Source organism: Pristis pectinata, chromosome 5 (assembly GCF_009764475.1).
Source record: "Pristis pectinata isolate sPriPec2 chromosome 5, sPriPec2.1.pri, whole genome shotgun sequence".
In the NCBI taxonomy this organism is placed as follows: domain Eukaryota; kingdom Metazoa; phylum Chordata; class Chondrichthyes; order Rhinopristiformes; family Pristidae; genus Pristis; species Pristis pectinata.
Window position 1 is genome coordinate 909,648 of NC_067409.1, and position 15,092 is coordinate 924,739.

Below are 15,092 nucleotides of genomic sequence, written 5' to 3' on the forward strand. Positions count from 1 at the left end.
TTGGCCCAATTATCCATGCTGACCAAGCTTCCTACCTCAGCTAGTCCCATTGGCCTGCATTTGGCCCATATCTCTCTAAACCTTTCCTATCCATGTACCTGTCCAAATGTCTTTTAAACACTGTAATTGTACCCATCTCTACCACTTCCTCTGGCAGATCGTTCCACATACCATAGAACCATACAGCACAATACAGGCCCTTCGGCCCAATGTTGAGCCGACCTTCAAACCACACCTAAGACTATCTAACCCCTTCCTCCCACATATCCCTCTATTTTAAATTCCTCCATATGCTTATCTAACAATCTCTTGAACTTGACCAACGTATCAGCCTCCACCACCACCCCAGGCAGCACATTCCATGCACCAACCACTCTCTGGGTGAAAAACCTCCCTCTGACATCTCCCTTGAACTTCCCAGCCATTACCTTAAAGCCACGCCCTCTTGTATTGAGCATTGGTGCCCTGGGAAAGAGGCACTGGCTGTCCACTCTATCTATTCCTCTTAATATTTTGTATACCTCTATCATGTCTCCCCTCATCCTCCTTCCCTCCAATGAGTAAAGCCCGAGCTCCCTTAGTTTCTCCGCATAATTCATACTCTCTAATCCAGGCTGCATCCTGGTAAATCTCCTCTTCACCCTTTCCAACGCCTCCACATCCTTCCTATAATGAGGTGACCAGAACTCTAAATGTGGTCTAACCAGAGTTTTGTAGAGCTGCATCATTACTTCGTGGGTCTTAAACTGGATCCCACGACTTATCAAAGCTAACATCCCAAAAGCTTTCTTAACTACCCTATCCACCTGTGAGGCAACTTTCAGTGATCTGTGGATATGAACCCCCAGATCCCTCTGCTCCTGCACACTACCCAGAATCCTGCCATTAACCTTGTACTCCTGTGCAGAAAAGTTGCCCTTCAGTTCCCCTTTAAACCTTTCCCCTCTCACCTCAAACCCATGCCCTCTGGTGTTAGACTCTGCTACCCTGGGAAAAGGTCTGCATTCCTCTTACCTGTGCCCCTCATGATTTTATATAAGGTCACCCCTCAGCCTCTGCTCCAGTGAAAACAGCTTGTCCAGTCTCTCCTCCAGTCCTGGTAACATCCTCTTGAATCTCTTCTTCACCCTCTGTCGCTTCCTCTGTGACCAGAACTGTATTCAGTACTGCAAATTGTGGCAGTACCATTGTACAACTGTAATGTGATGTCCCAACTTCCACACTCAATACCCTGGTCGATGAAGGCCAGTGTGCCAAATGCCTTCTTCACCACCCTGTCTACCTGTGTCACCACTTTCATGGAATGATGTCCTGTACCCTTAGGTCTCTGTTCTACAGCACTCTAAGGGGCCCTGCCAGTTACTGTGCAAGTGCTGCTCTGGTTTGTCTGCTCAAATGTAACTCCTCTGAATGCAACACTTCATACTTCTCTGAGTCAGATTCCATCTCTCATTCCTTGGCCCTCTGACCCAGTTGATCAGGAGCTCCTTGTAATATTTGACAACCTTCTTCACTGCCCACTATACCACCACTTTTACTGCCACGGCAAACTTACTGACCATGCCAGCTACATTCTCATCCAAATCGATAATACAAATGGCAGTGCCCCCAGCCCCAATCCCTGAGGCACACCGCTGGTCACAGGCCTCCAGTCTGAAAAATATCCCTCCACTGCCTCTCTCTGACTCCTTCCACCAAGCCAAATTTGTATCCAATTAGCTATCTCACCCTGGATCCCACATGATCTAACTTTCTGGACCAGGCTACCATGCAGGACCTAGTCAAAGGCCTTGCTAAAGTCCATGTAGACCTTGCCTACTGCCCTGCTCTAGTCGATGCTCTTGGCCACCTCTTCAAAAACTTGATCTAATTCAATACGACAGGGGCATTCAAGAGGCTCTTCAATAGGCACATGAATATGCAGGAAATGTAGGCAGAAGAGATCAGTTTAGTTAGGCATTTGATTACTAATTTAGATCAGCACAACATTGTGAGCCAAAGGGCCTGTCCTGTGCTGTACTGTTCTATGTTGTATGAGGCACGATTTCCCACACACGGATCCATGCTGACTATCCCTAATCAGTCCCTGCCTTTCCAAATGCTTGTAGATCCTGTCCCTCAGAATCCTCTCCAATAACTTACCCATCACCGATGTTAGGCTCATTGGCCTGTAGTTGCTAGACTTTTCTTTTAGTATTTAAAGGTACAACATGTTTTCCCCAGCTTACAATACACAAATCCTGGACATTTGTCTACCTTTATGCATACAGAATAAGACCTCCAGCACCTCCGTTACGTGGATAGGAAAGATTTAGAAGGATATGGGCCAAATGCGGGCAAATAGGACTAACTGGTGAGCACCTTGGTTGGTATGGACAAGTTATTGAGTCATAGAGTTATACAGCATGGAAACAGGCCCTTTGGCCCAACTGGTCCATGCTGACCATGGTGCCCACCAAGCTAGTCCCACTTGCCCTCATTTGGACCATTTCCCTCTAAACCCCTCCTGTTCATGTTCCTGTCCAAATGTCTCTTAAATGTTGTTAATGTACCTGCCTCACCCACTCCCTCTGGCAGCTCGGTCCACATACCCACCACCCTCTGTGTGAAGAAGCTGCCCCTCAGGTCCCTTTTAAATGAATCCCCTTGAGTTTTTAGGCCTGTTTCCGTGCTGTATTATATCAGAAACCACCAAGGTCCCAGCACTGCTCCCTGTGGAACACCACTGGCCTCAGACCTCCAGACAGAGTAACACCCCTCCACCACAACCCTCTGCCTTCATCGCCTGGATCAGCCAAACAGGAGGGACCTTGTCGAAAGCTTTACTGAAGTCCATGGTAGACAACATCCACTGCCCTGCCCTCATTGATCATCAAACTCAATCCAGTTAGTAAGACCTGACCTCCACCCCACACAAGGCCACACAGACTGTCCCCACAAGTAGATCCTATCCCTAAGAATCTTTTCCAATAATTTCCCTACCACTGGTGTAGGGCTCACCAAGCTATAATTTCCTGCTTTGTCTCTACCGAACTACTTAAGCAGAGGAACAACACTGCCTATTCTCCAGTCCTCTGGGGCCTCACCTGTGGCTAGAGAGGACTCAAAGATCTCCAGTAATCTCCTCTCTTGCCTCTCTCAGTATCCTGGGACTTATCCCATCAGGCCCTGGGAACTTATCTCCCTTAATGCTCTTCAAGAACACCAACACCTCCTCCATCTTAATATCAACATGCCCCTCCCTGAGCTCGCTATCTTTATGTCCTCTCCTTGGCGAATACCAATGTGAAGCACTCAGTTTGCACCTTGCCCACTTCCTGTAGCTCCAGGCAGAAATCCCCTCCTTTGTCCCTGAGTGGTCCTGCTCTCACGCTAGTGTGGTTAGGACTTTATTCCCTGGAGCGCAGGAGAATGAGGGGAGATCTTATAGAGGTATACAAAATCATGCGGGGTATAGATAGGGTGAATGCATGCGGGCTTTTTCCCCTCAGGTTGGGTGAGACTAGAACTAGAGGTCATAGGTTTAGGGTGAAAGGTGAAATATTTAAGGGGAATCTGAGGGGAACTTCTTCACTCAGAGGGTGGTGCGAGTGTGGAACGAGCTGCCAGCGGAAGTGGTGGATGCGGAGTCAATTATAACATTGGAGAGAAGTTTGGATAGGTAAGTGGATTGGAGGGATATGGTCTGGGTGCAGGTAGATGGGACTAGGCAGAAAACCAAGCCATCATGGACTAGATAGGCCGAAGGGCCTGTTTCTATGCTGTAGTGCACTATGACAAGGGCAGGAACAGCACGGGGAAAACCACCCCCTGGAAGTTGCCCTCGGAGCCACACACTGACCTGACTGGGAAATATATCGCCGTTCCTTCACTGTCACTGGGTCTAAACACGAACTCCCTCCCCAACTGTAGGTATCCCCACACCTCAAGGGCTGCAGCGGTTCGAGAAGGCAGCTCACCACCAGCACCACCTCGAGGGCTGCAGCGGTTCGAGAAGGCAGCTCACCACCAGCACCACCTCAAGGGCTGCGAGGGATGGGCAATGAAATGCTGGCTCGGCCTGCAGCCCACATTCATTGAAACAACAAAATCACAGCTAGAAGCTGAGGGGAGACCTGATAGAAATGTCTAAGATTATAAGAGGCACAGGGAGGGTAATCAGAACTTTTCCCCAAGGTAGGGGCTTCAATAACAAGAGGGCACGTTTAAGCTGAGAGAAAGGAGTTTTGAAAGGATCTGTGGGGTAGGTTTTTCAGAATTTGGAATCATTCTGCGCCTCCTAACAGGAGAGGGTGTGTCAGGGGGGCAGGGGGTGGTGGTTGTGTCGGTGGGGGAACATCCTCTGTATGGAACAGGACTCCTGGAAATGGGTCGTGTGAGGGTGTCGTTCCATGTTCAGCCATCACTCTGGTCTCCCAGCCTGGTGTCGGGAAGCAGATCTGTGTGACATCCAGCGCCGCAGTGCGAGGCTGAATCTGGCCACACTGCAGTCCTGCTGTGGGCTCTCAGCCCAAAACATCCACCGTTCCTCTTCCCCTACAGGCGCTGCTCGACACGTTGTTTGTTGCAAGGAATGAATGTCTTGGGAAGGACGATGGAGCACAGAAACAAGGACCTTCGGCCCACTGAGTCTGTGCCAACCATTTACACTAGCCCACATTCCCAACAGCTCCTTCCACCCCTCATCCACATACTGGGGGCAATTTACAGCAGAGGATTAATCCACTGACCCACACATTGTTGGGCTGTGGGAGGGAACTGGAGCCCCCGGGGGAAACCCACGCTGTCACAGGGAGAATGTGCAAACTCCACACAGACCTCGGCCAGGGTGGGGATCAAACCGGGGTTGGGGGTGTGGGGTATGTGGGTCAAATCAATAACAACGGTGACGTGAAAATGGCATCACGAGACACTGCAGGCGAAGGTATCTGCAGCAGACAATTAGCTGCTGGGGGTACTGGGCTCGGGAGCATCTGTGGGGGAACTGGGCTCAGGCACCATCTGTGGGGGAACTGGGCTCAGGCACCATCTGTGGGTGAACTGGGCTCAGGCACCATCTGTGGGGGTACTGGGCTCAGGCACCATCTGTGGGTGAACTGGGCTCTGGCACTATCTGTGGGGGAACTGGGCTCAGGAGCATCTGTGGGAGAACTAGGCTCAGGCACCATCTGTGGGGGAACTGGGCTCGGGCACCATCTGTGGGGGAACTGGGCTCGGGCACCATCTGTGGGGGAACCGGGCTCGGGCACCATCTGTGGGGGTACCGGGCTCAGGCACCATCTGTGGGGGAACTGGGCTCCGGCACCATCTGTGGGGGAACTGGGCTCAGGCACCATCTGTGGGGGTACTGGGCTCAGGCACCATCTGTGGGTGAACTGGGCTCAGGAGCATCTGTGGGAGAACTAGGCTCAGGCACCATCTGTGGGGGAACTGGGCTCGGGCACCATCTGTGGGGGAACTGGGCTCGGGCACCATCTGTGGGGGAACCGGGCTCGGGCACCATCTGTGGGGGAACTGGGCTCCGGCACCATCTGTGGGGGAACTGGGCTCAGGCACCATCTGTGGGGGAACTGGGCTCAGGCACCATCTGTGGGGGTACCGGGCTCCAGAGCATCTGTGGGGGAACTGGGCTCAGGCACCATCTGTGGGGGAACTGGGCTCCAGAGCATCTGTGGGGGAACTGGGCTCAGGCACCATCTGTGGGGGAACTGGACTCCGCGGAGCATCTGTGGGGGAACTGGGCTCAGGCACCATCTGTGGGTGAACTAGGCTCCAGAGCATCTGTGGGGGAACTGGGCTCAGGCACCATCTGTGGGTGAACTAGGCTCCAGAGCATCTGTGGGGGAACTGGGCTCAGGCACCATCTGTGGGGGAACTGGGCTCCAGAGCATCTGTGGGGGAACTGGGCTCAGGCACCATCTGTGGGGGAACTGGACTCCGCGGAGCATCTGTGGGGGAACTGGGCTCAGGCACCATCTGTGGGTGAACTGGGCTCCAGAGCATCTGTGGGGGAACTGGGCTCAGGCACCATCTGTGGGTGAACTGGGCTCCAGAGCATCTGTGGGGGAACTGGGCTCAGGCACCATCTGTGGGGGGATCTGGGATCAAGCACCATCTGTGGGGGGATCTGGGATCAGGCACCATCTGTGGGGGAACTGGGCTCAGGCACCATCTGTGGGGGAACTGGGCTCGGGAGCGTCTCTGGGGGGAGCGGAGAGTCGATGTTTCGGGCCGAGACCCTTCATCTGAAGAGGGAAGTTAGTCAGAATAAAGAGGCTGGGGGGAGGGGGGAGCAGCTGGCAGGTGATGGGTGGATCCCGGTGAGGAGGGAGGAGTGGAGATGGAGGCCGGGAGGTGAGAGGTGGGGGTGACAAAGAGCTGCAGATGGTGGGATCTGATAGGAGAGGAAGGCAGAGCATGGAAACGGGAGGTGGGGAGGGCAGGTGGGAGCAGGGGGAGGGGACCCAGTGGGAGGGGTGTGTGGGTGATGGGCAGATGGGAGGGGGAGGGGGAGGGGGAAGAGACAGGGTGATGGGGGGTGGGTGGGTGTAAGAGGAACTGGGTGGATCAGGAGGAGGGAGAAAAGGGACAGAGGGGGAGCAGGTTACCTGTAACTGGAGAATTCAATGTTCACGCCGTCGGTGTGTAGCCACCCCAGGGGGAATATGAAGGGCTGTTCCTCTGGATTGCACTTGGCCTCACCCTGGCAGTGGAGGAGGCCGAGGACAGACAGGTTGATGTGGGAATGGGGAGGGAAGTTAAAGCGGCTGCAGCTGGGAGCTCCAGAAGGCCACGGCGGATGGACCAAAGGTGCTCGGCAATGCAGTCGCCCGTCTGTGGCCAGTCTCACAGATGCAGAGGAGGCCACATGGGGAGCACTGAATGCCGTAGAAGAGGTTGGAGGAGGTGCAGGTGAATCTCTGTGAAGACATGGGGCATGCCTGTCCGCAAAGGTCAGGGCAGAGAAAACAAAAGTTAGAACATTGTGTTGGCAACTTTACAAAACACTGGTCAGACCGCACTGGGAGCACTGAGTGCAGGTCTGGTCACCACACTACAGGAAGGATGTGATGGAGCTGGAGATCAGTGCAGAGGGGATTCACCAGGGCATTGCCCAGATTGGAGGACTTTAGTAATGAGGAGAGATTGGACAGGCTGCGTTTGTTTTCCCTGGAGCGAATGAGGCTGAGGGGTGACCTGATAGAGGTCTATAACGGCCATAGACAGGGTAGATCATCGGAATCTTTTTGCCAGGGTAAGGGTATCAGAAACAGAGGGCGCAGGTTTAAGGTGAGTGGGAGGGGTTTTAAAGAGGATCTGAGGGGTAAGTTTCGCACAGAGAGTGGGTTATATCTGGAGCTTACCTGCCAGACGAGGTGGTGGATTCAGATCTAATCACTACATTGAAGAGCCATTTACACGGCGAGGCATAGAGGGATACCGTCCTAATGCAGGGAAATGGGATTAGTGGAGAAGGGCAAAAAGGTGGGTGTGATGGGCCGAAGGGCCTCTTTCTGTGCTGTACCACTGTGACATCTGGAGGAAACCTACACAGCAACAGGGAACACAAACTACCTGCTGCAATGATGTGTCACCGACACAACTGTGTGGCCAATGGAATCGAAGGATTTTGGCATAAAAAGGGGAAGCAGAGAGTTGTGGGGAGCAGTTGAGGTTCAGAGCAGAGGATGGCCGAGAGAGGACCCCTGCAGGTCTGTGCTGGGGCCACTGGGCTCTCAGACGTGTATGAGTGACTTTGACGTGGCTGTGTTGGATCCAAACTACAGGTGGTACAAGGCATGATACAGGGTTTCGACCAGACACGTCGACAATTCCTCTCCCCCAACAGATGCTGCTCGACCTGCTGAGTTCCTGCAGCAGATGGTGTGCTGCTGCAGATGGCACAAGTCCTGGCATCACGCTGCATGGTGGGGCAGGAGGTTGTAGGTAGGTAGAAGAATGGGCAGAGAAGTGGCAGAGTGAGACACAGGAGATTCTGCAGATGTTGGAACCTGGAGCCACGCACACACAGTGCTGGAGGAACTCAGCAGGTCAGGCAGCATCTGTGGATGGAAACAAATAGTTGACATTTCAGGTCGAGGCCCTTCATCAGGACTGGAAAGGAAGAGGGTGGGGGGGGGGGAGGTGTTGACAGGTGAAAAGGCAATGATGTGAGAAGCTGGGAGGTGAAGGGCTGAAGAAAAAGGAATCCCAGCAGGAGAAGAGCATGGAGTAATGGCAGGGAGGTGGGGAATAGATGGGTGGGGGAGAGGAAAGGGAAGGGGTGAGGGGGCCTCAACTGAGAGAGGACAAAGGGGAAGGGGAAAGAGAAGAGGGGAGAGGGGTTACCTGAAGCTGGAGAAATCGATGCAAAGTGGCAGGTGGAGTTTAACTGGGAAGCCACGCACTCAGTCACAAAGGAGAAGAAGGAAAGTCAGCAAAATGGTGAGTCATAACCAGAGAGCCATACAGCGCGGAAACAGGCCCTTCGGCCCAACTGGTCCATGCCGACCAAGATTCCCAACCAAGCTAGTCCCATTTGTCTGCGTTTGTCCCATAGCCTTCTAAACCTTCCCTGTCCAAGAGTGGGGCTGCGTGCGTGCCCTGACCATGTGGGGACATGGCGAGACAGGATCTGGGCACCAGAAATGGAGGGACACCGTGTTGAAGCTGGTGGGACACTGGAACATCGTGTCCAGTTCTGGTCTCCACCCTCTGGGGCTGGGGAGGTCCCAGGGAGGGTATGCAGCAGATCCACTCAGAAGGTTCTGGCTGAGGGATGCCCGATGCAGGGTTACACTGGAGAGGTTGGTCTTGTTCTCCGCAGGGTAAAGGAGTTTGGGGGAAAGGTTCATCGAGGGGGACAGAGTCAGGGTTTGGGAAAAGGTGAAGCAGTTCCCAGTGGTTCAGGGATCAGCGGCACAAACTTCAAATTTGTGGCACAGTTACAAGGGGAGGTCAGAGGATGGTTATCTGATGGAGCTCAGTGCCTAGACCTTTATAGAATCACAGAAACAGGCAAATCCCATTTGTCTGTATTAGCCCCGGATCCCTCTCCTCCATTCCCTTCCAAGTACCTGTACATTGTAGCTGTACCCCCCTCCGCCACTTCCTTTGGCAGTTCATGCAAGGGGCGAGGGGTTGCATTTTGGGAAGACAAATCAGGGAAGAACTTCACAGTGAACGATAGGGCCCTGGGCCGTGCTGAAAAGTGGTGTCACAGATAGACAGGGTGGTGAAGAAGGCTTTTGGCACGCTGGCCTTCACCAGACAGAACATTGAGCATAGAAGTTGGGATATGTTGCAGTTGTATAAGTCGTTGGTGAGGCTGCACATGGAGTTTTGTGGACAGTATTCGTCACACTGTTATAGGAAAGATGCCATGAAACTGGAAAGAATGTAAAGAAGATTTACGAGGATGTTGCCAGATCTCGAGGGCCTGAGTTATAGGGAGAGGTTGGACAAGCTCAGACTATTCCTTGGAGTGTTGGAGACTGAGGGGTGACCTTATAGAGGTATAAAATCATGAGGGACATAGGTCAGGTGAATGCATTCAGTCTTTTTCCCAGGTTGGGGAATCAAGAACTAGAGAGCATAGGTTTAAGGTGAGAGGGGAGAGATCTGAAAGGGACCTAAGGGGCAACATCTTCACCCAGAGGGTGGTCAGTATATGGAACAAGTTGCCAGAGAAAGTGGTTGAGGCAGGTACAATAACAACATTTGAAAGTCATTCGGACAGATACATGGACAGGAAAGGTTCAGAGGGATATGGGCCAAACACAGGCAAATGGGACTAGCTTAGGTGGGAATCTTGGCCGGCATGGACCAGTTGGGATGAAGGGCCTGTTTCCCTCTTGTATAGCTCTATGACCCTATAATGTGTGCCGATATCTTTAACACTTCCTCCATTCATAAGACCATATGATATAGGAGCAGAATTAGGCCATTCAGCCCATTGAGTCTGCTCCGCCATTCAATTAAGGCTGATTTTTTAACCCCATTCTCCTGCCTTCTCCCCCGTAACCCTTAACCCCCTGACCAATCAAGAACCTATCAATCTCTGCCTTAAATACACCCAATGACTTGGCCTCCACAGCCTTCTGTGGCAACGAATTCCACAGATTCACCAACCTCTGGCTGAAAAAAATCCTCCTCATCTCAGTTCTAAAGGGACATCCCCTTATTCTGAGGCTGTTTCCTCGGATCCCGGACTCTCCCACTGATGGAAACATCCTCCCCGGTTCCATTCTATCCAGGCCTTTCAGTATCCGGTAGGGTTCAATGAGATCCCCCCTCATCCTTCTGAACCCCAGCAAGCACAGGCCCAGAGGCATCAAATGCTTCTCATGGGTTAACCCTTTCATTCCCAGGATCATTCCTGTGAACCTCCTCTGGACCCTCTCCAGGGCTGGCACATCCTTCCTTAGATACAGGGCCCAAAACTGCTCACAAAAAGCCCCAGCTGTACTTTATATATTCTAACCCTCTCGAAACGAATGCTAACATTGCATTTGCCTTCCTTACTATGGACTCAACTTGCAAGTTAACCATTAGGGAATCCTGCGCTAGGACCCCCAAGTCCCTTTGCACCTCTGATTTCTGAATTTTCTCCCCATTTAGAAAACAGTCTACAGCTTTATTCTTCCTTCCAAAGTGCCTCACTCTACACTTCCTGACACTGGAGTCCATCGCGGCACGACCTGTCCCTCCACCCATCTTGGTATCATTCCTAATACATGTTCCAGAATATCATCCTATCCCACCGCTAGCTCCCCATCCTCTGTACCTTCTCCCTGGTGAATACAGACCAGGGTGAAGCATTCATTTTAGGTCCCACTCATACCCCCTGTCTCCACACACAGGTTTCCCCTTTGGTCCCTGAGGTGACCTGTTCTTTACCTGGTACCCTCTTGGTTCCAATATACATTTCTGGATTCTCCCGAATCCTGTTTGTCAAAGCCTTGGAGAGGGTACCAGAGGGGCTAGACAGCAGGGGCAGGGAGGGGAGGATTTGCCCTCCTCAGAGCTAGTACAGAGTGAGTGGGCAGAATGGCTGTGTCCTGGGCCAGAACAGTTCCCCATGTGTTTCAGGATACTGCGTGCAGAGGGAGGGAGCAGGTCGAACAACTTCACACTGGGAATGCAGAGCAACAGAGGCAGAGTCCTGCAGTCATACAGCACAGAAGCAGGCCCTTTGGCCCAACTCGTCCATGCTGACCAGGGTGCCTTCCTGAGTTAGCACCATTTGCCTGTGTTTGGCCCATACCCCTCTAATCCTTTCCCATCTATGGACCTTACTAAATGTCTTTAAAACGCTGTAACTGTACCCACCTCTCCCACTTCCTCTGGCAACTCGTTCCACATGCCCACCACCCTCTGGGTGAAGATTTTTCCCCTCAGGTCCCCCTTAAATCTTTCCCTCTCACCTTAAACCAGTGCCCCTAGTCTTAGACTCCCCTGCCCTGGGGAAAAGTATGCTCACCCACCTTCTCTGCACCCCTCACGGTTTCATAAACCTCTGCAAGGTCACCCCTCGGCCTCCTCTGCTCCAGCGCCCTCCCTGACTGGTGAAGGCCCGCGTGACCTGGGAGTCAGTCTGCATTGTGGAGGCAGCTCCCTGGGATGGGGCTCACCCGTCCGACCTACCCTGAGGAGCAGGACGTCCCATTGAGCCACTGTGGGCTCAGGTTGAGAAACTTCTGCTTCACCTCCAGCTGAATGTGTCTCCCAACTGACAATTGGGAAAGGACCTGATGGCTCAACAAACCGTCAGTTGGGCCGAGGTTTGTGAAATGTGGAAGGGCAGCACTTCCTCCTGAAGTACGATGGTTCTCCCGGGGTCTCTGAGAGCCGCTTGCCTGCAGACCCACTCTTGGCTAGGATCAGAGTGTCAGGTACTGGTGTCACCGTGCAGGTCAGACCCTCCTGACAGGCCACGCATGCGGTCTGTTTCCAGACAGATATCCCACTGATTCAACACTCAACCGTGGGGAACTTTTCCCCGCCACCCTGTGGATTGCTCCCCCCACGCCAGACAACAGCCCAGCACCGGCCGTGCACCCACTGCTGTCACCGGCCGTAGAACACATAGTTCCTGCACTGACCCAGAGGTTCGGGGAAAACCCACAGCTTCCAGTGTTCACTCACAACTCACAGTCGACTTGCATGGGATCCAGGGCACGTTGGTGAAGTGGATCCAAAACTGGTTATAGGAAGCTGGGGTAATGGTGGAGGGTTCTCTTGTGACTGGAAGTGGGTGACCAGTGGTGCACCACGGGTGGGTGCTGGGACCCCCGCTGGCTGAGGTGTACATTGACAATTGTACACAAATGTAAGGGGGAATGAATCGCAAGTCTGTAGATGATATGATCATTGGCAGTGTTGTTGATGGTGAGGGAGTCAGAGGCTATTGCATGATACTGATCAGTTGCTAAGCTGGGCAGAACATTGGAAGGAGGAACTTGATCCTGATAAGTGTGAGGTGATGTGGAGTCACAGAATCATAGAATTGTACAGCACAGAAACAGTCCCTTCGGCCCACTGTGTCTGTACCGACCATCACACCTATCTGTACTAATCCCACACCTGCATCAATTCCATCTCCCCCTGTGCCCCCCTCAGTCCAGCATCTGTCCAGGTCCCTCTTAAATGGTGTCACTGTTCCTGCCCCCACCACGTCCCCTGGCAGCTCATTCCTGATACTGACTACCCTGTGTGAAACATTCACCCCTCAGATCCCCTTTAAACCCCCTCCCTCTCACCATAAACCAATGCCCTCTACTGTGGGAAACAGACTTTGACTATCTACCCTATCTATACCTATATATCTTGTCACCCCTCAGCCTCCTTCAGTGCAGGATAAACAGTCCCAGCCTCTCCAGTCCCTCGTTATAACTCCCACCCTCCAATCCTGGCAACATACATAGAACAGTGCAGCACAGGAACAGGCCCTTCGGCCCACCATGTTGTGCTGATCTGATTAAACTAGTAATTAACTGCCTAACTAAAGTAATATCTTCAGCCTACACAATGTCCATCTCCCTCCATTCTCTGCACATTCACGTGCTTGTTTAAGAGCCTCTGAAACGCCTCTATCGTATCCACCTCCACCCCCACCCCAGCAGTACACTCCAGGCACCCACCACTCTCCGTGTAAAAAACTTGCCCCGCACATCTCCTTTGAACTCAGTTTAAATGCACGCCTTCTGGTATTAGACATTCCGACCCTGGTGAAAGGATTCTGACTGTCAACACTATCTATGCCTCTCATAATCTTAAACCTCTATCAGGTCTCCCCTCAGCCTCCACCGCTCCAGAGAAAACAACACAGGTTTGTCCAACCTCTCCTTACAGCACATGCCCTCTAATCCAGGCAGCATCCTGGTGAATGTTCTCTGCACCCTCTTAATCACATCCTTCCTGTTGTGTAAATTGGGGGGGGGGGTGTAACTAATAAGCTGGGACATACACAATGATTGGTAGGTCAGGAGGGAATATTGGGGATCAGAGAGATCTTGATGTACACCCAGGGTAGCACCACTGGTGGTGAGGAATGCATACAGGATACTTGCCTTCATTTGCTGGAGCATTAGTACTGTGCTGTTGTGGGCACCGCTGTGTCAGAAGGGTGTGAACGTACTGGACATTCACCAGGATGTTGCCTGTTATATTTACGAGAGACTGGACAGGCTGCGTTTGTTTCCCATGAAGTGGAGGAGGCGGGAGGGGTCCTGATAGAGGTGTACAACATTCTGTAGGGCACAGAAAGGTTGGATAGTACAGAACCTTTCCCAACACAGAGGTGTCTAATGCCAGAGGGCACGGGTTCAGGTTGAATTGAATTGAGTTGGTTTATTGTTGTCACAGGTACCGAGGTACAGTGAGAAACTGTTTTCTGTGCCGTCCATACAGGTCATTTCACCACATCAGTGCATTGAGGTAGTACAAGGGAAAACAATAACAGAATGCAGAATAAAGTGTTACAGTTACAGAGAAAGCGCAGTGCAGGCAGACAATAAGGTGCAAGGTCAGAACGAGGTAGATTGTGTTGTCAAGAGTCCATCTTATCGTACTAGGGAACCATTCAATAGTCTTATAACAGTAGGATAGAAGCCTTGAGCCTGGTGGTACGTGCTTTCAGGCTTTTGTATCTTCTGCCTGATGGGAGAGGGGAGAAGAGAGATTGTCCAGGGTGGGTGGGGTCTTTGATTATGTTGGCTGCTTTACTGAGGCAGCGAGAAGTGTAGACAGAGTCCATGGAGGGGAGGCTGGTTTCTGTGATGTGCTGAGCTGTGTCCACAACTCTCTGTAGTTTCTAGTGGCCACGGCAGAGCAGTTGCCGTCCCAAGCTGCGATGCATGGGGATACGATGTGTCATTGGAGCAGTAAGGCAGAAAGCAATGACCTTCCAGGCGAACTGTCACTGTCTCAGCTCCAGAGCCAGAGAATCCTTCAGCAGATGCCCCAAGGCTTGAGCCCCTGTACCTCCCTCTGCAACTGGATCCTCGACTTCCTCATCGGGAGACCAGTCAGTGCGGATTAGAAATGTCATCTCCTCCTCACTGACCATCAACACAGGCGCTCCTCGGGGCTACTGCTCCTGCTCTACTCTCTCTACACCTACGATTGTGTGGCTAAGCATAGCTCCAATGCCACATACACATTTGCTGATGACACCACTGTTGGCAGAATCACAGATGGTGATGAGGAGGTGTACAGGAGTGAGGTAGATCAGCTGGTTGAGTGGTGTCGCAACAACAACCTCGCACTCAACGTCGGCAAGACCAAGGAACTGACTGTGGACTTTAGAAAGGGGAAGTTAGACAAACACACACCAGTCCTCATTGAAGGGTCTGTGGTGGAAAGGATGAGCAGCTTCAACTTCGTGGGTGTCAACATGTTGGAGGATCTATCTTGGGCCCAACACATGAATGCAATCACGAAGAAGGCACGCCAGCAGGTCTACTTTCTAAGAAGTTTAAGATATTCGGCAGGTCATCAAAGACTCAGATGTTCAGTGCAAAGCATCCTGACTGGTTACATCACGGCCTGGTGTGGGAGCTCCAGTGCACAGGGACACAAGAGGCTGCAGA